The sequence below is a fragment of the Mesoplodon bidens genome (genome assembly GCF_964165515.1).
Source record: "Mesoplodon bidens genome assembly, chromosome: 14".
Taxonomy (NCBI): Eukaryota; Metazoa; Chordata; class Mammalia; order Artiodactyla; family Ziphiidae; genus Mesoplodon; species Mesoplodon bidens.
In genome coordinates this window covers 45082488-45104268 of record NC_138170.1, presented here as the reverse complement: position 1 = coordinate 45104268, position 21781 = coordinate 45082488, and the positions used below count along the sequence as shown (strand labels likewise).

The 21781-nt window shown below is 41.5% G+C and overlaps 1 pseudogene across 1 annotated transcript; it reads right to left on the bottom strand.

Annotated features, from left to right (window-relative positions):
- Positions 1-18488: 18488 nt before the first annotated feature.
- Positions 18489-19980, bottom strand: LOC308627750 (microspherule protein 1-like; annotated as a pseudogene). The gene has a single exon. The product of its transcript is annotated as a microspherule protein 1-like (transcript).
- Positions 19981-21781: the final 1801 nt, after the last annotated feature.

Sequence of the window (21781 nt, the reverse complement as noted above, 5' to 3'; positions counted from 1 at the left end):
TTATATTTAAAGAATTTAAGAGCTCTTTCATTGACAAATGTAACTGTACAATTCCTTACAACATGAAGAGATTTTTAAATCCAATTGAACTTTTCATATCAAGTATTTCAAAATAATGATGAAGCCCTGATTTGCAGAACACATATATTAGTAAAACAGATCCCTACAGCTAGTTTGGACACACTAATAGGACCCATCTATGGAGAATGGACAGAAGTAGCTAGTACTGGACAAGAAGGAGTTTCTGGATTCCTGTCTGGAAGTGCAGTCACAAGGAGCCCCCAATGAGCCTCCTTAACCCCAAATGGCATCACCTGAAACTGCACCCTTGGCCAGTACACCTAGAGCACAAGACCACCCAGTAGTACATGGACTCCTTATGCATGATAGACAGCAGAATGCTCTGCAGCAGGTTGACAGAGGAGATGTTGAAGCAACAGGCATGCCCTAGTACAGCAGCCACGCCAGATGAGTACCTGAGGTCCTTCATTGTCCCCAGCACACGCAGGGAATGTGCTGCCAGACCCTCTGCTCTTGGCTCCCGCTTTGAGATGCCCCAGACAAGACTGCTCCCTTTAGAGAGAGCTGCCTGGGAGTTCCAGTCACCCAGCCTTCCTAAGGGATGAGGGGATCAGTATCTTAGCATGCATGGCAAACCCAGTAGGAAGCTCCAGGTTAGAGAGTAAACACAATCATTTTAAATAGGTATGTCATGTAAGTTTATTTTTTCGGCATATATTTAGATGTACTGACGCTCATTGCTTACACACTAGTCTTTCAGTGTCACATATTTCTTTTGTCTAAAATGGAACACGGCAGCAGACTTAATTGGTTCTCAGTTGCAAGCTGTGAATGTCAAATGAGCTTCCAAACCTGAATGAGAAACACAGAAATGTCTCCAAATAAAACTGTCGTCAACACAGCATTCACTTACTCATCCACACAAGGACCAGTTATTAAACACCTACTATGTGCCAGAAAATGTTTTAGGCACTAGGAATAAAGAACAAAACAGACAAAATTTCTTCCCTCATAAAACTTACTTTCCAAGGTGGGGTGGGGAGAACAATATCTTTAAAATAATAATAATTAATAAATAAATAAGTAATAAAGAAAGAAATTATATAGTATTAAAGTATAATGTGTGCTATGGACCTCAAAGGTCCAAGAATGGGTCCCAAAAAGAGTGACATGGAATTAGGAGCTTTCCAATAACCCATCCTACAGCCTGAGAAGTTTCTTGTTTTGTTTTGTTTTGTTTTAATGCAGACCTGATAGTACTACAACTCTGCTCAGAACTCTTGAATGGCTCCCCAAGCCAAAGAACAAAGCCCAAACTCCTCAGCATGACTTGTGCCTTCATCATGTAGCACCTGCTTAATGGTTCATTCAGCCTCATTTCTTACCGCAATCCCTCACCTCCATAAAAGCATTCTCCACTTCATAGAGACTGAATGACTTTTAGAAACTCAGGGTTTCCATCTATTTCTCAGTTTGCCCTCCCCCACTGCCTTACCAACCCTAACCCATATTGCTTTGATAAGGTTATGATTAGGTATCATTTCATCCTTCATTTTAACTGCCTTCTAACCCACTAGATTGTCAACTCTCTGAAAGGCAGTGTATTCGTTTCCTGTAGCTGTAACAAATGACCATAAACTTGGTGGTTTACAACAACAGAAACATAGTCTCTCACAGTCCTAGAGACAAGAAGTTAGCAGTTGGTTTCACTAGGCTGCAACCAAGGTGTGAGTAGGGACACGCTCCCACTGGAGGCTCTAGGGGAGAATGCTTTTCATTGCTTTTCCCCACCTCTGGAGGCTGTTCCCTCCTAGGCTCATGGCTCTGCATCACATTGTCTTTTCTACCCCTGCTTCCATCATCACATTACCTTCCTCCTCTTCTCTCAAACCTCCCTCTCCCTTCCTCTTGTAAAGGACACTTGTAATTGCATTTAGAGCCCACCTAGATTATCCAGGGTAATCTTCCATCTCAAGATCCTTAACTTCATCACATTTGCAAAATCTCTTTTGCCATGTAAGGTAACATATTCACAGGCTCCCTGGATTAGGACTTGGACTCATCTCTGTGGGCCATTATTCAGCCTATCACAGTCAAGACAGGGACTGCTTTGCTTATCACTCTATATCCCCAACAGCTAGTGCTATTACATAATAAGTCCTCAGTTTACATTTTTGAAATGAATGAATTTGGTGAGTTTTGATCACCTGAATACCTCATTAGTCTTTCTCTCAGATATAATGAGAGAAAAGTCATTATCTCATATCAACTTATTGTTGATGAGCAAAAAGGAGCTTTCATTGGAGTAAACAGAACTTGTTCTTCTAGTGTCAGATTTGACGAAGTTTGTTAAACTGTGAGGGGTAAACAACCTTGGTTAGGTTATTTAGCTGAAATATAGAAAAGGCCACTGGGGTTCTTATCAAATTTAAATCTTACTATAAACTTCTAATTGCCTCCACAAAACTTAAATAATAAATCCTTCTGGGAGGACCAATGCTTTCTCTGAGAATGGTTAATGAGGGTCGGTATGGGGGATTTAGTTACCAGGGGTGAGTAAGGTCCTGGGAGTCCAGATCCCAAGGACACAGGAAAGACTTGATTTTCTTAGCTTTATCATCTTAAAATGCTTCCTTTCTGATTAAGTCCCAGTAACGTTTTCCTCGCATAGCACAGTTCATTTAAAAGTTTAAATGCATGAGAAAACTAGATAAAGGAAATATAAAACAGAGCTAAGTGATTTAAAAGAGGATGCAAGAGCTACTCTGGGTACATGACCACCCACAATAAATACATTTCCCATCTTCCCTCTCAGTTAAGTATAGCCAGGTGACTAACTGTTGGCAAATGGGATATAAGTGGAAGCTGTGTGTGCAAATTCTGTCAATAATAATAACCATTAAAGAAAAAGGGCATACTCTTCTTTGCTCCCTTTTCCCTTACTCCTGGCGAGAAAGTGGGCATGATGACTAGAGCTCAAGCAGCTCTTCTGGATCATGAGGCAGCAGGGTAAGAATGTCAGAGCATCAAGATAGATGAAGCTGAATCTTGACAGTCATGGAACTACCATACAAATCCTGAATTTCCTACCTCTGGTCCTCTATGTTACACAGAGAAAGAATTCTATTTTGTGTAAGGCACTGTTATTTTGATTTAGCTGTTACTCACAGCTGGATCTAATCCAAAATGATTTAGAAGGTTAGATACCTAGAAGTGGGTGCTGAAAATGATAGAACTTTAAAAAAAGAAAGGTGAGGGGGCATTGATTTAATGGATGCGGTAGACACCTGGTGATAAGTATACAGTTACTGCAGAGTAAAAATTTAGTGACCCTGTTTTATGACGGCACAGCTTTTGGGCAGTCATAATTCTTAGTCAAACTGAAACTTGTTCACCTTGCAAGGCAGATCACATGCCCAACAAGGCTGTAGCTCTAGGGGAAATGATAGAAAAGATTCAGAATCCTGGTTGGCCATTGTTGGCTGCTTCTTTCCACTTTTAGCGAAGATCTACAAGAAAAAGTTAAACTTGGGCCAGAGCCAGCCAGCATGCAGAGATGCAAGGGAATTTATCACTTTGCTAAGGGAGGCACCCTCTACCTATGCCCTGAAATCTAGGTTTATTGAGAGTTCAATGATTCAGAACATTGCTAGGTTGAAAAAGTTTACAGCTTCAGTATCTCATTTTGAAGCAGCAGAGGGAGACTGGGAGGTGGGGTAACTGAGAAGTTAAAGACTCCAGCAGATTACATTTATGCCCACCCTATAAAGACTGAACATACTGGCAAAGGTGATGTTAAGGGTGTTTCCTTCACCCTTGATGCATTATTTCAGCTAGTCACCATTAACATGAGGGGTAGGGGAGGGGAGATCAAAAGTCTTAAATATCATAGTCTTAAAAACTAGGTTTATTCAAGAACTCTGACTGTGGTCATTTATACATGGAATTCACCAAAAGTGAATACTTTGAAAGCCTGTTTTTTCTGTTTTGTTTTGTGTTCAGAGAATTGTATTGGCGAAATCTTCATGCCCAGTCTGCATATGCCTTGTATTAATTACTTTTTGCTGCCTAACAAACCACCTTTAACTTAGTGGTGTGGAACTACAACAATCCTTTATTGTTATTATCATCATTCCTCACAGTTCTGGGAGATGACTGTGCTCAGTCAGGTGGTTCACACTTAGAGTTGCTCATGTAGTTGCGACCAGACAGTGGCTGGTGCTGAGGTCATCTTAACAGTTTCCTCATTCATGTGTCTGGTGGTGGTTGATGCTGGCTGTTGCCTAATAACTTCCAGTTAGGTCCATGAGCCCAAATACTGCATGTGACCCCTCCATGTGGCCTGGCCTTCCTTAAAACATGGTGGCTGGTTTCCAAGGAGCAAGTCCACTAGAGAGTCAGGTAAAAGCCGTATCATCTTTTATGACCTAGCTTTGGAAGTCACATGGTGCCATTCTGCTCTATGCTATTGGTCGAGGCAGTCAAAAAGTTCCAAGTTTCAAGAAGAAGGGGACTCAGACTTTACTTCTTGATGGGGAAATAGCAAGGTTGTAAGAAGAATTGGTGTGATGAGAGGTATTGTTACAGCTATCTTTGGAAAATACAGGTCTATAACAATCTAGCCTTCAAAATACAATTCCTGAGCTCCCCACCCCCTCCAAGACAGCAAAAGCAGTAAGTGATGTGAAAAAGTTTCAAGACCCTCAGTAAAAGCTTAGTACCCATTGTTGTCCTCAGAGGTGTCCTTGGAGGTAAATGGAAATGAAAAAACTTCCCAGGAGCAAAGCCAGAACCATAGAGGATAATGGATACGGGAGTTCCTTCCAAAGAACTAGGGGTCCAGGTGGCTAATCAAGGAACTTATCCCATACTGTTCCAGCCCATAGGGAATTTGCAATTTCTAAGGACCAGTGACTGATGGGTGTTCCCCATTCTCCCCATTTCTGAATGGAAGCTTTTATTGAAATTAGCCTTTTCCTTCTCCACTATTGAACATTGGATGTGTTTATGGAAGACAACTTGTCTTTTAGTTTTTGGGTCACCAGAACATAAGGCATCATATCCAGACCTGATGGATAGGTTTGCCTATCTCCCAGAGATCCTGGACTTTGAACTGGAATTAGTAGCTTAATAGGATTTAGGGCTACCTCTCTAAGAAGGAAGAGAGTATGGCCAAAAAATATGGGATCCAAATTTGTCCCAAATATTCATGTTCCCCTTCTTCCATAGGAATAGAATTGTTCACTTTTAGCTAGATACATGGCACCACAGAAAACTTACTATATACCCCAGCATCCTCTGGAACTGAATGTTGGCAGGTAATTAAGTTCCAGAACATGGAAGCATTGTGTATAATTTCCAGTAAGTGTCCTTAAAGGGAGAAGATATGTTCTTCATCAATTCCTTCTCCTTTCTGACAAGGAAATTAATGTGATGTCCAGAATTCAGATGGCCCTCTTGGGCCATGAGGTAGTGTACACTGAGATGGTTGAGCAGCAGGAAAGGAGATCACTGCTGCTTGATGAGTCCTAAGCTTTCGTACTCACCCTGGAATGCCTACTTCCAGGTTCCTTTATGTGAGAGAAAAATGAACTTCTGTGTGTTTAAGCTGCTATTTGTTTAAGCTTCTGCTACTAATAGAAAATCAAATCCTAATTACTGTAGCATATAGTTGAATGGGGGATAATTCTATAATATGAGGTAGATTAAAATAAACATTAATTATCTAGCAACATCCTGTTCACACAAAATCAAGCGACAAAACGTGATTCAGGCAAGTCCTCTGCCCCTACACAGTAGCCAAAGATTTTCTTTCAAAATGCAAACCTGATCCCATAACTCGCCAGCTTAAACCTATCCTATGACTTCCCTTTGGACAAATCTCCTTAACCTGGTATATAATTCCCTGTGTGACCTGGTCCCTGCTACCCCTCCAAGCCCATTTACCCCCAAGGTCCCACTACTCTCTGACATGTACCTACACTCATTTTTCAGTTTCTCTTGCTAAAAACTGGAGTCAGAGGCAGCAGATTGTGTGAGTGCTGAAGATAGGTACCTTTTCAACTATTTTAAGGTAATATTTTAGCATAACTATTAAGATTATGACGAGAGAAAGCATAATAAATCAGGATCATGATTTGTGTAATGTAGATGGTCAAAAAGGGTCTCTTCCGTGTCACCTCGCCTACTACTGGCCTGACCCACCCCTAGGTTCACTCCCCTAATTTTAGAAACTAGCTCTGCCCTTGATCTTTGTCACTATGTTGCCTCCCACGTGTTGCTCCTTCATCAGCTCTTCATGCAGATGACTATTATTCATTCTCCAGGTTTCAAATATCCCTGTCAAATTTCCCTTTTATAGTAGCTCTTCACGCCATGTAACTTTGTATGATTATTTGATAACAGGTCAGTTTTCTCATGGAGCTATGTGTATCTGTGTCTGTGAATATTTGATAAATGTCATTTTCTCCCAACTAAACTATATGTTCCATGAGTCAGATAAGACATTGGTTTTAGCTCATCAATGCACCCTCAGAGCAGAGCGCTGTGGCTAGCATATTGTAAGCTCTCAATAAATATCTGGTGAATGAATAATTGACATGCTCAGGGCTGAGCCAAAAAGAATGAAAAAAATTGATAGGGTGAGAATGAAAAGAAGAGCTGACGAAAAAGCACATAGTCACAGCAGCATAAACACCGATGACATACTTAGGAGGAGAATGTGATCAATGTGCTGGAAAACACTGTTCTAGATGATGAGAGAATATAAAGGGGTATAAAGCATGGTCACTGCTTTTAAGAAATGTACAATTTAGGGTATAATAAAACATGCAAAAGAAAAAATAGTTAACCAGGAAAGGCAGAAAAAATGTGTTAAGACTAACCAACAACATGCCATAGATTACATCAAGAAAAATTAATACAGATTAGATGAAATCAGGGACAATAATAATTTTTGTGTCCCTTGTTATGTACCAGGGACTGTATTAAGCACCTGATATATGTTATCTTACCTAAACTTTACAATAACCAATGAGCAAGGTTATTAATAGTCTTATTTTAAAGATGAGACTCAAAGTGTTTAAACATGCTTAAGTAACAAAGTTTATATAGAGAAGGCCAGAATTTGAGCCCTAGTCTTTATAAATTCAAAACCAATATACTAATATATATGTTATAAAGATGAGAGTTCAGTTAGACTCCAAAGAATAGGTAGGAAATACATAAGCAGAGGGAAAGTATGAAGGTCGATCAGGCAAGGAGTATAGTGTGAACAAAAAATGGGAAGAAAATTAAGAGGTGATGAGTGTACAGCTGACTCTAGCCATAGGTAGAAAGTCCATGAAGGAATAGAATCCAAGGTGAAGTTGGAGATAGAATTTGGGTCAGAATGAAGACAGCCTTTAACAGCAGACCAAGGTGTATTTGGCTTTTAACCTGTAAGCAACTGAAAGTTTCTATAAGGTCCTGAGTTGGCAAATGGCAAAATGAAAATGAAATGATGGTCTGGTTGGATTGGAATGGGAAAAGAAAAGAAAGGAACAGATTCACATAGGAAAACTCAGCATACTTGTGATCAAAGAATGTTATAACTGAAGAGAATTGTAACTTAGTACCAGACCTCATTTTACAGATGAGGAAACTGTAGCCAGGACAATTTAAGTGACTTCCCAGAGATTGGTAGAATTCCTAGGACTGTAACTTGGTTTTCTCACTATTATTTCCACTATGGCACAAGTACGGAAACAGATAAAAAATGGAAGACAGAGAGGAAAACCAGAATCGAAAAGAACTCCCAGGTTTTAGGCCAGAACAACTTTGAAAATAATGACATCACTGTCAGATAAAAAATACCCCAAAAAATGACCCTTGTGGCAGACAGACTCTAAGATGGGCCCCAGTGATCTTCACCTCCTGCTATTTATGCCCTTGTGTAATCTCATTCCCTTGAGTGTCTCCTGGCCTAGCAACTGGCTTCCAATCAATAGAATACAGCAAAGATGCTGGAGAGGCACTTCCATAATTATATTACAGGAGGTTAGACTGAAACTTCTACTTTGCTAGCTAGCAGAAGCTCTCTCCTGCTGGCTCTGATGAATCAAGATGCCATGCTGTGAGCTGCCCTATGGATAGGTTCACATGGCAAGGAACTGAAAGTGGTCAACAGGGAGGAGCTTCAAGATGGCGGAAGAGTAAGATGTGGACATCACCTTCCTCCCCACAAATACATCAGAAATACATCTACATGTGGAACAACTCCTACAGAACACCTACTGAACGCTGGCAGAAGACCTCAGACCTCCCAAAAGGCAAGAAACTCCCCACATACCTGGACAGGGCAAAAGAAAAAACAGACAAAAGAATTGGGACGGGACCTGCACCAGTGGGAGGGAGCCGTGAAGGAGGAAAGGTTCCCACACACTATGAAGCCCCTTTTCAGGCAGAGATGGCAGGTGGCGGGGGGAAGCTTCAGAGCCAAGAAGGAGAGCACAGCAACAGGGGTGTGGAGGGCAAAGCGGAGAGATTCCCGCACAGAGGATCACTGCCGACCAGCACTCACCAGCCCGAGAGGCTTCTCTGCTCACCCGCTGGGACAGGTGGGGGCTGGGAGCTGAGGATCAGGCTTCGGAGGTCAGATCCCAGGGAGAAGACTGGGGTTGGCTGCATAAACACAATCTGAAGGGGGCTAGTGCACCACAGCTAACTGGGAGGGAGTCCAGGGAAAAGTCTGGAACTGCCCAAGAGGTAAGAGACCATTGTCTCGGGGTGCACGAGGATAAGGGATTCAGAGCACTGCCTAAATGAGCTCCAGAGACAGGCGCGAGCCACGGCTATCAGCGTGGACACCAGAGACGGACATGAGACGCTAAGGCTGATGCTGCAGCCACCAAGAAGCCTGTGTGCAAGCACACCTCCCCTACCGGGAGCCTGTGCAGCCCGCCACTGCCAGGGTCCCGAGATCCAGGGACAACTTCCCCAGGAGAACACAGGGCGCCTGAGGCTGTTACAACGTCACGCCGGCCTCTGCCGCCGCAGTCTCGCCCCACATTCCGTACCCCTCCCTCCCCCGCGCCTGAGTGAGACAGAGCCCCCGAAGCAGCTGCTCCTTTAACCCCGGCCTGTCTGAGCGGGGAACAGACGCCCTCAGGCGAGAGACAGGGCCAAATCCAAAGCCGAACCCCAGGAGGGTGTGAACAAAGAAGAGAAAGGGAAATCTCTCCCAGCAGCCTCAGGAGCAGCGGATTAAATCTCCACAATCAACTTGATGTACCCTGCATCTGTGGAATACCTGAATAGAAAACGAATCATCCCAATTTGAAGAGGTGGACTTTGGGAGCAACGATATGTATTTTTTTCCCCTTTTTCTCTTTTTGTGAGTGTGTATGTGTATGCTTCTGTGTGTGATTTTGTCTGTATAGCTTTGCTTTTACCATTTGTCCTAGGGGTCTGTCTGTCCATTTGTTTTGGTATTTTTGTGTGTGTGTAGTTTTTAGTATTTGTTATCATTGGTGTATTTGTTTTATGGTTTGGTTGCTCTCTTCTTTTATTACTTTAAAAAATTTTTCAATAATTATTTTTTATTTAATAACATTATTTTATTTCATTATTTTTTCTTTCTTTCTTTTTTTCTCCCTTTTATTCTGAGCTGTGTGGATAACAGGGTCTTGGTGCTCTGGCAGGGAATCAGGGCTGCGCCTCTGGGGTGGGAGAGCCAAGTTCAGGACACTGGTCCACCAGAGACCTCCCAGCTCCACGTAATATCAAATGGCAAAAATCTCCCAGAGATCTCCATCTCAAAGCCAAGACCCACCGCCACTCAACGACCAGCAAGCTACAGTGCTGGACACCCTATGCCAAACAACTAACAAGACAGGAACACAACCCTACCCATTAGCAGAGAGGTTGCCTAATATCATAATAAGGTCACAGACACCCCAAAACACACCATCACATGCAGACCTGACCACCAGAAAGACAAGATCCATCCTCATCCTCCAGAACACAGGAACTAGTCCCCTTCACCAGGAAGCCTACACAACCCACTGATGAACCTTAGCCACTGGGGGCAGACACCAAAAACAACGGGAACTACGAACCTGCAGCCTGTGAGAAGGAGACCCCAAACACAGTAAGCTAAGCAAAATGAGAAGACAGAGAAACACACAGCAGATGAAGGAGCAAGGTAAAAACCCATCAGGCCAAAAAAATGAAGAGGAAATAGGCAGTCTACCTGAAAAAGAATTAAGAATGATAGTAAAGGGCTTCCCTGGTGGCGCAGTGGTTGGGAGTCTGCCTGCCAATGCAGGGGACACGGGTTCGTGCCCTGGTCCGGGAGGATCCCACATGCCGTGGAGCGGCTGGGCCCGTGAGCCATGGCTGCTGGGCCTGCGCGTCCGGAACCTGTGCTCCATGACGGGAGAGGCCACAGCAGTGACAGGCCCACATACCACAAAAAAAAAAAAAAAAAGAATGATAGTAAAGATGATCTAAAACCTTGGAAATACAATGGAGAAAATACAAGAAATGTGTAACAACAACCTAGAAGAACTAAAGAGCAAACAAACAATGATAAACAACACAATACATGAAATTAAAAATTCTCTAGAAGGAATCAATAGCAGAATAACTGAGCCAGAAAACGGATAAGTGACCTGGAAGATAAAATAGTGGAAATAGGGCTTCCCTGGTGGCGCAGTGGTTGAGAGTCCGCCTGCCGATTCAGGGGACACGGGTTCGTGCCCCGGTCCGGGAAGATCCCACATGCCGCGGAGCGGCTGGGCCCATGAGCCATGGCCGCTGAGCTTGTGCGTCCGGAGCCTGTGCTCCGCAATGGGAGAGGCCACAACAGTGACAGGCCCACGTAACACACACACACACACACACACACACACACACAAAACAAATAGTGGAAATAACTACTGCAAAGCAAAATAAACAAAAACAATGAAAAGAACTGAGGACAGTCTGACAGACCTCTGGGACAACATTAAATGTACCAACATTCGAATTATAGGGGTCCCAGAAGAAGAAGAGAAAAAGAAAGGGACTGAGAAAATATTTGAAGAGTTTATAGTTGAAAACTTCCCTAATATGGGAAAGGAAATAGTTAATCAAGTCCAGGAAGCACAGAGAGTCTGTTACAGGATAAATTCAAGGAGAAACATGCCAAGACACATATTAATCAAACTATCAAAAATTAAATACAAAGAAAAAATATTAAAATCAGCAAGGGAAAAACAACAAATAACACACAAGGGAATCCCAATAAGGTTAACAGCTGATCTTTCAGCAGAAACTCTGCAAGCCAGAAGGGAGTGGCAGGACATATTTAAAGTGATGAAACAGAAAAAACTACAACCAAGATTACTCTACCCAGCAATGATCTCATTCAGACTTTTTTTTTTTTTTTTTGTGGTACACGGGCCTCTCCCGTTGCAGAGCATAGGCTCCGGACGCGCAGGCTCAGCAGCCGTGGCTCATGGACCCAGCTGCTCCGCGGCATGTGGGATCTTCCCGGACTGGGGCACGAACCCGTGTCCCCTGCATCGGCAGGCAGACTCTCAACCACTGTGCCACCAGGGAAGCCCCTCATTCAGATTTGACAGAGAAATTAAAAGCTTTACAGACAAGCAAAAGCTAAGAGAATTCAGCACCGACAAACCAGCTTTACAACAAATGCTAAAGGAATTTCTCTAGGCAGGAAACACAAAAGAAAGAAAAGACCTACAATAACAAACCCAAAATAATTAAGAAAATGGTGATAGGAACAAACATGTTGATAATTACCTTAAGTGTAAATGGATTAAATGCTCCAACCAAAAGACACAGACTGGCTGAATGGATACAAAAACAAGACCCGATATATGCTGTCTACAAGAAACCCACTTCAGACCTGGGGACACATACAGACTGAAAGTGAGGGGATGGAAAAAGATATTCCATGCAAATGGAAATCAAAAGAAAGCTGGAATAGCAATTATCATATCAGACAAAATAGACTTTAAAACAAAGACCGTTACAAGAGACAAAGAAGGACACTACATAATGATCAAAGGATCAATCCAAGAAGAAGATATAACAATTGTAAATATTTATGCACCCAACATAGGAGCACCTCTATACATAAGACAAATGCTAAGAGCCATAAAAGGGGAAATTGAGAGTAACACAATCATACTAGGGGACTTTTACACCCCCTTTTCACTTATGGACATATCATCCAAAATGAAATCGAATAAGGAAACACAAGCTTTAAATGATACATTAAAGAAGATGGACTTAATTGATATTTATAGGACCTTCCATCCAAACACAACAGAATACACTTTCTTCTCAAGTGCTCATGGAACATTCTCCAGGATAGATCATACCTTGGGTCACAAATCAAGCCTTGGTAAATTTAAGAAAACTGAAATCATATCAAGTATCTTTTCCAACCACAACGCTATGAGACTAGATATCAGTTACAGGAAAAAATCTGTAAAACATACAAACACATGGAGGCTAAACAATACACTACTTAATAACCAAGAGATCACTGAAGAAATCAAAGAGGAAATCAAAAAATACCTAAAAACAAATGACAATGAAAACACACTGACCCAAAACCTACGGGATGCAGCAAAAGCAGTTCTAGGATGGAAGTTTAGAGCAATACAATCCTACCTCAAGAAACGAGAAACATCTCAAATAAACAACCTAACCTTACACCTAAAGCAATTAGAGAAAGAAGAACAACAACAACAAAAAAAACCCCAGATTTAGCAGAAGGAAAAATCATAAATATCAGATCAGAAATAAATGAAAAAGAAATGAAGGAAACCATAGCAAAGATCAATAAAACTAAAAGCTAGTTCTTTGAGAAGAAAAACAAAATTGGTAAACCATTAGCCAGATTTATCAAGAAAAAAAGGGAGAAGACTCAAATCAATAGAATTAGAAATGAAAAAGGAGAAGTAAAAACTGATACTGCAGAAATACAAAGGATCATGGGAGATTACTACAAGCAACTATATGCCAATAAAATGGACAACCTGGAAGAAATGAACAAATTCTTAGAAAAGCACAACCTTCTAAGTCTGAAGCAGGAAGAAATAGAAAATATAATCAGACTAATCACAAGCACTGAAATTGAGACTGTGATTAAAAATCTTCCAACAAACAAAAGCCCAGGACCAGATGCCCTCACAGGCGAATTCTGTCAAACATTTAGAGAAGATCTAACACCTATCTTTCTCAAACTCTTCCAAAATATGACAAAGGGAGGAACACTCCCAAACTCATTCTACGAGGCCACCATCACCTTGATAGCAAAACCAAACAAAGATGTCACAAAAAAAGAAAACTATAGGCCAATATCACTGATGAACATAGGTGCAAAAATCCTCAACAAAATACTAGCAAACAAAATCCAACAGCACATTAAAAGGATCATACACTATGATCAAGTGGGGTTTATTCCAAGAATGCAAGGATTCTTCAATATATGCAAATCAATCAATGTGATACACCATATTAACAAACTGAAGGATAAAAACCATATGATCATCTCAATAGATGCAGATCAAGCTTTTGACAAAATTCAACACCAATTTATGATGAAAACTCTCCACAAAGTACCCGTAGAGGGAACTTACCTTAACATAATAAGGGCCATATATGACAAACCCACAGCCAACATTGTCCTCAATGGTGAAAAACTGAAACCATTTCCACTAAGATCAGGAACAAGACAAGGTTGCCCACTCTCACCACTCTTATTCAACATAGTTTTGGAAGTTTTAGCCACAGCAATCCAAGAAGAAAAAGAAATAAAAGGAATCCAAATCAGATAAGAAGAAGTAAAGCTGTCACTATTTGTAGATGACATGATACTATACATAGAGATCCTAAAGGTGTTACCAGAAAACTACTAGAGCTAATCAATGAATTTGGTAAAATAGCAGGATACAAAATTAATGCACAGAAATCTCTTGCATTCCTATCCACTAATGAAAAATCTGAAAGTGAAATTAAAGAAACACTCCCATTTACCACTGCAACAAAAAGAATAAAGTACCTAGGAATAATCCTACCTAAGGAAACAAATAACCTGTATGCAGAAAACTATAAGACCCTGATGGAAGAAAATAAAGATGATACCAACAGATGGAGAGATTATACCATGTTCTTGCATTGGAAGAATCAACATTGTGAAAATGCCTATACTACCCAAAGCAATCTACAGATTCAATGCAATCCCTATCAAACTGCCAATGGCATTTTTCACACAATTAGAAGAAAAAATTTCACAAAATGTATGGAAACACAAAAGACCCCGAATAGGCAAAGCAATCTTGAGAAAGAAAAACGGAGCTGGAGGAATCAGGCTCCCTGACTTCAGACTATACTACAAAGCTACAGTAATCAAGACAGTATGGTACTGGCAAAAAAAAAACAGAAATATAGATCAATGGAACAGGATAGAAAGCCTAGAGATAAACCTACGCACCTATGGTCACACTATCTTTGGTAAAGGATGCAAGAATATACAATGGAGAAAAGACACCCTATTCAATAAGTGGTGCTCGGAAAACTGGAAAGGTACATGTAAAAGGATGAAATTAGAACACTTCCTAACACCATACACAAAAATAAACTCAAAATGGATTAAAGACCTAAATGTAAGGCCAGATACTATGAAACTCTTAGACGAAAACATAGGCAGAACACTCTATGATATAAATAACAGCAAGATCCTTTTTGACCCACCTCCTAGAGAAATGGAAATAAAAACAAAAATAAACAAATGGGACCTAGCGAAACTTAAATGCTTTAGCACAGCAAAGGAAACCATAAACAAGATGAAAAGACAACTCTCAGAATGGGAGAAAATATTTGCAAATGAAGCAACTGACAAAGGATTAATCTCCAAAATTTACAAGCAGCTCATGCAGCTCAATATCAAAAAAAAAAACAACCTAATCCAAAGATGGGCAGAATACCTAAATAGACATTTCTCCAAAGAAGGTATACAGATTGCCAACAAACACATGAAAGAATGCTCAACATCATTAATCATTAGAGAAATGCAAATCAAAACTACAATGAGATATCATCTCACACCAGTCATAATGGCCATCATCAAAACATCTACAAACCGTAAATGCTGGAGAGGGTGTGGAGAAAAGGGAACCCTCTTGCACTGTTAGTGGGAATATAAATTGATATAGACACTATGGAGAACAGTATGGAGGTTCCTTAAAAAACTAAAAATACAACTACCATACGACCCACTAATCCCACTACTGGGCATATACCCTTAGAAAACCATAATTCAAAGAGTCATATACCACAGTGTTCATTGCAGCACTATTTACAATAGCCAGGACATGGAAGCAACCTAAGTGTCCATCGACAGATGAATGGATAAAGAAGATGTGGCACATATATGCAATGGAATATTACTCAGCCATAAAAAGAAATGAAATTGAGTTATCTGTAGTGAGGTGGATGGACCCAGAGTCTGTCATACATAGTGAAGTAACTCAGAAAGAGAAGAACAAATACCATATGCTAACACATATATATGGAATCTAAAAAAAAAAAATGGTCATGAAGAACCTAGGGGCAAGATGGGAATAAAGATGCAGACCTACTAGAGAATGGACTTGAGGACATGTGGAAGGGGAAGGGTAAACTGGGACAAAATGAGAGAGTGGCATGGACATATTATACTCTACCAAATGTAAAACAGATAGCTAGTGGGAAGCAGCCGCATAGCACAGGGAGATCAGCTCGGTGCTTTGTGACCACCCAGACAGGTGGGATAGGGAGGATGGGAGAGAGGGAGACCCAAGAGGGAAGAGATATGGGGATATGTACATATATATGTATAACTGATTCACTTTGTTATAAAGCAGAAACTAGCACACCACTGTAAAGTAATTATACTCCAATAAAGATGTTAAAAAAAAGAAAGAAAGAAAGTCATCAACAGCCCAGCAAAGAACTGAGCCCTCTGGATCAACAGCCTCAAGAAACTGAATCCTGCCAATAAGTATGCAAACTCAGTTGAAACTTCAGATGAGATCCCAACCCTGACCAATGATTTCACTGCAGACTTCTGAGACATCCTGAAGCAAAGACCACATTTTGGTAGTGCTCAAAATTCCTGGCCCACAGAAACGGTGGAATAATAACTTGTGTGTTGTTTTAAGCCACTAAGTTTGTGATAATTTATTGTGCAACAATAGACAATTAATACAATACTGTTGGAAGTAAAAGCCACGTTTTGTTTGAGGCAATGGAAGAATCAATTGTAGTTTCTGTAGAGCACCAGGGATCGAATCCATGTTTTTTAGGACAATAAACTGATGAACAGTGAAAAACTAAGAGAGTATTAAAATTTCAATTAAGACATTGGCAGTGAAAAAAGAGAAGTGAAATTATGCATACTGAAAATTAAGAGAAAAAGCTTTAAGAGAAGTTTGGAGATAAAATATGATATTGTTCAGAAATAGATTTTTTTCTTGAGATACAAAAATTTGTACAAACACAAAGTAGGCATTTGGCAGTAAGGTAGGGAGTAAAATGAATAAGTGACTGAAGCCATTACGTATGCACAAACTTAACCTCAGGGAAAATTCAGGAACTCTTGAATTTTCTCTCTCAGTACCTCTCAATTCACTTCCAACACTATCTAATAAATAAATAGCACAACTCCAATGATCAGAGTATCCCTGGAGAACAATAAACCATGCAGGTATTATTATTTTAAAATATTAACATCACCAATTTGGAATAATACAACTAGAAACTTCCAGAACATTTTTGAAGATACTCTTCCATTTTACCTTCAATTTTTCAAATTTGGCTCTTAGAAAAACAAGTTGAATTTTTATTCAAATCCACCTTTCTTAATAAGAACACATATTAATAGCCTAGTGGTTGCACATGGGCTTTATTTTCCTTTTTAAGAATTTCAATGAACTACTCTACCCTTCTTCCACTGGTAATTTGTACTCCAGCACAGAGGAGAAAGCCAAGATATAATTGACAACCTAGGACATAGTACATTGACTCTTGAGCAACACAGGTCTGAACTGTACTTATATGCAGTTCCACTTACATGCAGATTTTTTTTTCAATAGTAAATACTTCAGTACTACACAATACTTGGTTGGTTGAATCAGCAGATGCAGTACCACAGATATGGAAGAACCACCTACTATATACAGAAAGGGACTATAAATTATCTGTGGTTTTTCAACTGTGGGGAGGGTGGGCACTCTTAACCTCTACATTGTTCAAGGATCAACTGCTTTTCAAAAAGTCATCTTCCTTTCTATGGAGTCCACTTATTAACAGTGTTTTAAGTTCAGAGAAGAAAGAGGAATTCTATTCTACATAGGCACATAAGAAATATTTAAACTATAAACAATCACCTATCTCAAACAAACCAAAGGAATCTCATTAATGTCCCACACAAACTATCCTAAGAAGGGAGGAGTATTTCCCCATCCCAAGCCCCCTACAAGCAGAGAAGAGACTCCAATGCACAGAGAGATAATTTCTCAAGTGATTCTCAGGCATTTAGAAGGTGGCATATTGAAGAAGACCAACGTGCCTTCTGTTCCAGCAGGGCCTTTATTTATGGAGGAGTTGTGAATGTGACAAGTGCAAGAACTATATCTATCTTATTCATCCACTAGCTCACACACTACCCTTCATAGGCATTCAAGAAATATGTCTGAGTAAAATGCCATTCAAGGATAGCAAGAGAGAAGAAGAATACAGCTGATGTAAACTCTTTATCTCCTTAAACTATAGACATATATATTAAGAATTATCTACATTGAGTATAAGAATCTTAATGTATAAAGAGGCAACCCTGCCAATGCAGAGACTGAATACTATGGAAGGTCATTAAGAATCAAGTGCTGATCAGTCCACATACAGAACCAAGACAATGAAAGTGATGGTCTGGACAAGCCTAGAAGTGAGACAATTCCCACCTGGTGGGACTTTCTTAGTTCATTGCATTACAAAGTTGGAAGGTAGATATTAGAGCCACAAAATATCAGTTTATTATATATGTGATCTAGCTTATTTTATATGTGAATAATATAATATATATGTATTTTATGTTTGTTTTACATGTAACCATATTCTGGAGTATGGATTATCACTCTCAATGTATCCTTTAGTTTTGTTTTTTTTTTTTTACTTCGGAACTCAGTGCTTTGTATTTACAAAAGAAAAATAATAAAGGAAAAGTCTGAAGCTAATCTGCTGGAGACACCAGGCAAAGGTGGGAATCTGGGGGAAAGGGTAGGGTCCTCTGCAGAGAGAGAAGGGCAGGGGCTCTGGCATTAAGGAAGCCTGAGGGTCCCAGCCTCTAGGGGCTTCCCCAGGGCCAGCTCCACCCTCCCACAGAGGCTCAGATCAAGGGTCCAGGAGCTGAATCTCCCTCAGCCCCCTCTGGTTTTTCCAGGAGCCTGAGTTCCCAGCTCCAGGGGTCTGGGATGGCAGGGGAAACTGAGACCAGAGAGAGCCCATGGGTCCTGCCACCACTTCTCACTGTGGTGTGATCTCGGCAGCCTCGGCCGGAATAAGGGCAATGAGGTCCTTGTAGATGAGGAAGACAAATTACAGGCTGGCAATCTCCACCATGGAGCTCTTGCTAAGGCGCCATTTGGAACCATACAGCACAGGCCATCCATTGATGTAGATGGGCCATCGGGCCTCAATGGCAATGAAGAAATCACCGTTGTTTTTCAGCTTGATGATGCCTTGCTTCTGGGAGATCTTCCAGGCCGGACCCTCCAGAGACAGGTCCACATCAATCTGGTTAGCCTCGGTTGCTCTGCTTAGGATGATCTTTCTCAAGTGCATCGCACCATGCGGCCCCGCAGCACTGCCAGGGTCTGGTTGTCAAAGTCCGAAGAGTTCATGCCTGTGAGGCTATCTACTAGCACCAGCCACTTACGCAGTTCCTGTTCCAGCTGCCGAATCTCTTGTTTCTGGCGTCAGTCAGCCACTGTCAGCTCATGTTCTAGGACTTCATCTCGCATATCACTGAGCTTACTGTCATCAATCAAGTCCTCTGTGATGGAGAATTTCAGCACTTGGTCCCCCTTGGGCAGCAGCTGTCTGGTCCTCCAACAGGTAATACGGCTTCATGAGCTGCCACTGGGCCTGCAGAGCCTTGGCAATACGGGCCAGGTAGAAGGCATCGGGGTGTCTGCGCAGCAGGTCTTGGAAGGTCTCCAAGGTGGGCTGGCTGGTAGATCCCACTTTGCTCAGCAGCTGCTCTTCAGCCTTGCTAAACAGGGCCTTGCTCTGGATGGCGGCAATGGCCTCTGGGTGCAGCTGTCTCATGGCCTGGCAGGCCAGCTTGGAGATGACAGGATCATAGAGCAGGGCGTACCAGTGCTCCTGGACTTCCCGCAGGGTGAAGCGGCAGCTGAACATCACAACTAGGTGGACAGATGTCAGGTCATTGGTCTGCAATACGGCATTGATGAGCAGGAGTTCATCTGCAGGCTTCCAGCGGCCCAGATCCTTGGTCACCTGGAGTGGCTGTTTGCTCTTCTTCACATGCTTGGTGTGTCCAGGGGCAGGGGCTGGGCTGGGTGGCACCAGGGTGCTGGGGGCCTTAGACACCTTCTTCTCATTGGAGGAGGGTTCACTCCCCGAACAGCACCCTGGTTCCACCCCACTGGCCCCCTTCACCCGAGTAGAGGACTTAGCCAGGCTGCTCTCCACCAGCTCATCATCAAACTTCTTTCTCCTGATGAACCTGGTGGAGCTTCTCCATTTAGGGATGGTGCCCAAAGCCTGTGAGGAGACCCGCTTCTGCCCTGCCAGTGACTCTTCATCCTCTGAATGGCTGACAGGCCTGATGTCATCAGGGATGACTCTAGCAGCCCCTGAGAATCTTCCATGCTGGGCAGTTCTCCCTGTGCCACGTGTCATGTCATGTCATGTTATGCAGCACATGGTGCTCAGGTCAGACTGGTGATGCCGACACACCGGGCTCTGGGCATAACTGCTCCCTCTGCCATCAAAATGCAGCCATGCCAAAGAGTGGAAGCTCAACAGCAAGTCAATCAATTGTGGCCTCTGCCAAGAGGTATGTGGGTGGTGCTGGCCCAGGGGGAGGTGACAATGCCCAGCCAGGACCGAAAGACACACGTGCCAGGCACAGGGTGGAATCAGCAAATGCTTGGCACCCGAGCATTTGGGGAGCTCACCAGCCTCATACTACCTTTGTCCATCCTCTTACAATCTATCCCATATAAGCCCAACCAAGCACAGCAGAGCCCATCAGAGTCACTGGATCTTCAGACCAATTAGTGAGAAATAAATGTTGCTAGCCACTGCGATTTGGGGAGTTATTTGTTACACAGCATTATTACAGCAAAACTAACAACAACAAAAAACCTTATGGTAGGACATCTCTTCCTAAATACAGATCAAGCTGAAAACAGATCTCCCACTGGGAAGTATTATGATGAAAATATGCCAATAAAGCTACAACATTAAAACTACTGGTAATTCTAGAATACTGTTTAATAACTTCCTACCTAAATAGTTTTACTCCAAATCCTATTTTCATTCACCTACAGGATACAGGTTAGGAGACAGGAGATTTATAGAGCCAATAATCTCATCACATGAGACATCAAAAAAAAAAAGTCAACTAATTGTCTACCAGCACTCTGATAAATTATGGAAGAAAACATCAAGGGACTAGAAGTATCCAAAATTAAATGTCAGGCACAGAAATTAAACTGCTATGGCCACATACAGGGGCATAGCAGTTTACTTACATTTTAGTGCTCTCTTAATCCATCAGTTTTTGGATATTGGCTACTTTTTCATTGCCCACTATCTATTTCACATTCTTGATTTCTTTGGGGAGAATTACATCCCCCCACTGGATCAGAGGTCCTACATTCCCTTAACCAAGCTAGACAAATCAGATATTTCTTTTTTAGAAAATAGGGAGGGGAGAAGAGTGAAGATCATCTCCAGGAAAGAAAGGAGCAGCCCCGTGTCAGCTTCACTGACCAAATTGTGTTACTGACAAGATCCAGAAATGAAAGCAACATGGTAACTGATCAGCCCATGGAAAGATAAGACAGGTATTACTCCTGTTGAGAAGGTACAATTATCCAAACTCTCCTTCCAGAAAGAGAAGTAAATGAATGTATGCAGACAGTATGCAGTCATTGGTGCTTTAGAAAATAAGCTTTTAAATACAGATTATGTTGGTCAGCTCATCATTTGAACAGAATTAAATCAAGCGTTGCCTCCTGGACTTCACACCACATACAGGTCTTTTCCTAGGACCATGCAATGGCCACCTCAGATGGGGTCCTGGACATCCACTTGACTTCCCAGTGTGCAAAGTTACACTTCCAGGAAGTCCATGAGCCAACCAGACCTTCTGAGAATCCAAGAGGGAAACTTCTAAGGTCTGACCCACAACTGGGTTGCATGCTTTTACAACTCTGCAATAAAAAATTTCACATTAAACTGAGTTTTCCATATATTTCAATGTATCCTTAAATCATTTTTTTAAAATTATATCATTCTGAAAATTGCATTTTCTCTTCAACAACTTAATTTCAAGTTCTAGTGAATCCAGCATATTCATTCTCTTCATTTTATCAACTCAGGTAATTTCTCTGTTCTAATCCTTAATTTCTCTGAATTATAGAGATCATTTTTTAAAAGCACTTTAAGAAACCAAGACTGACTTACCACTTAT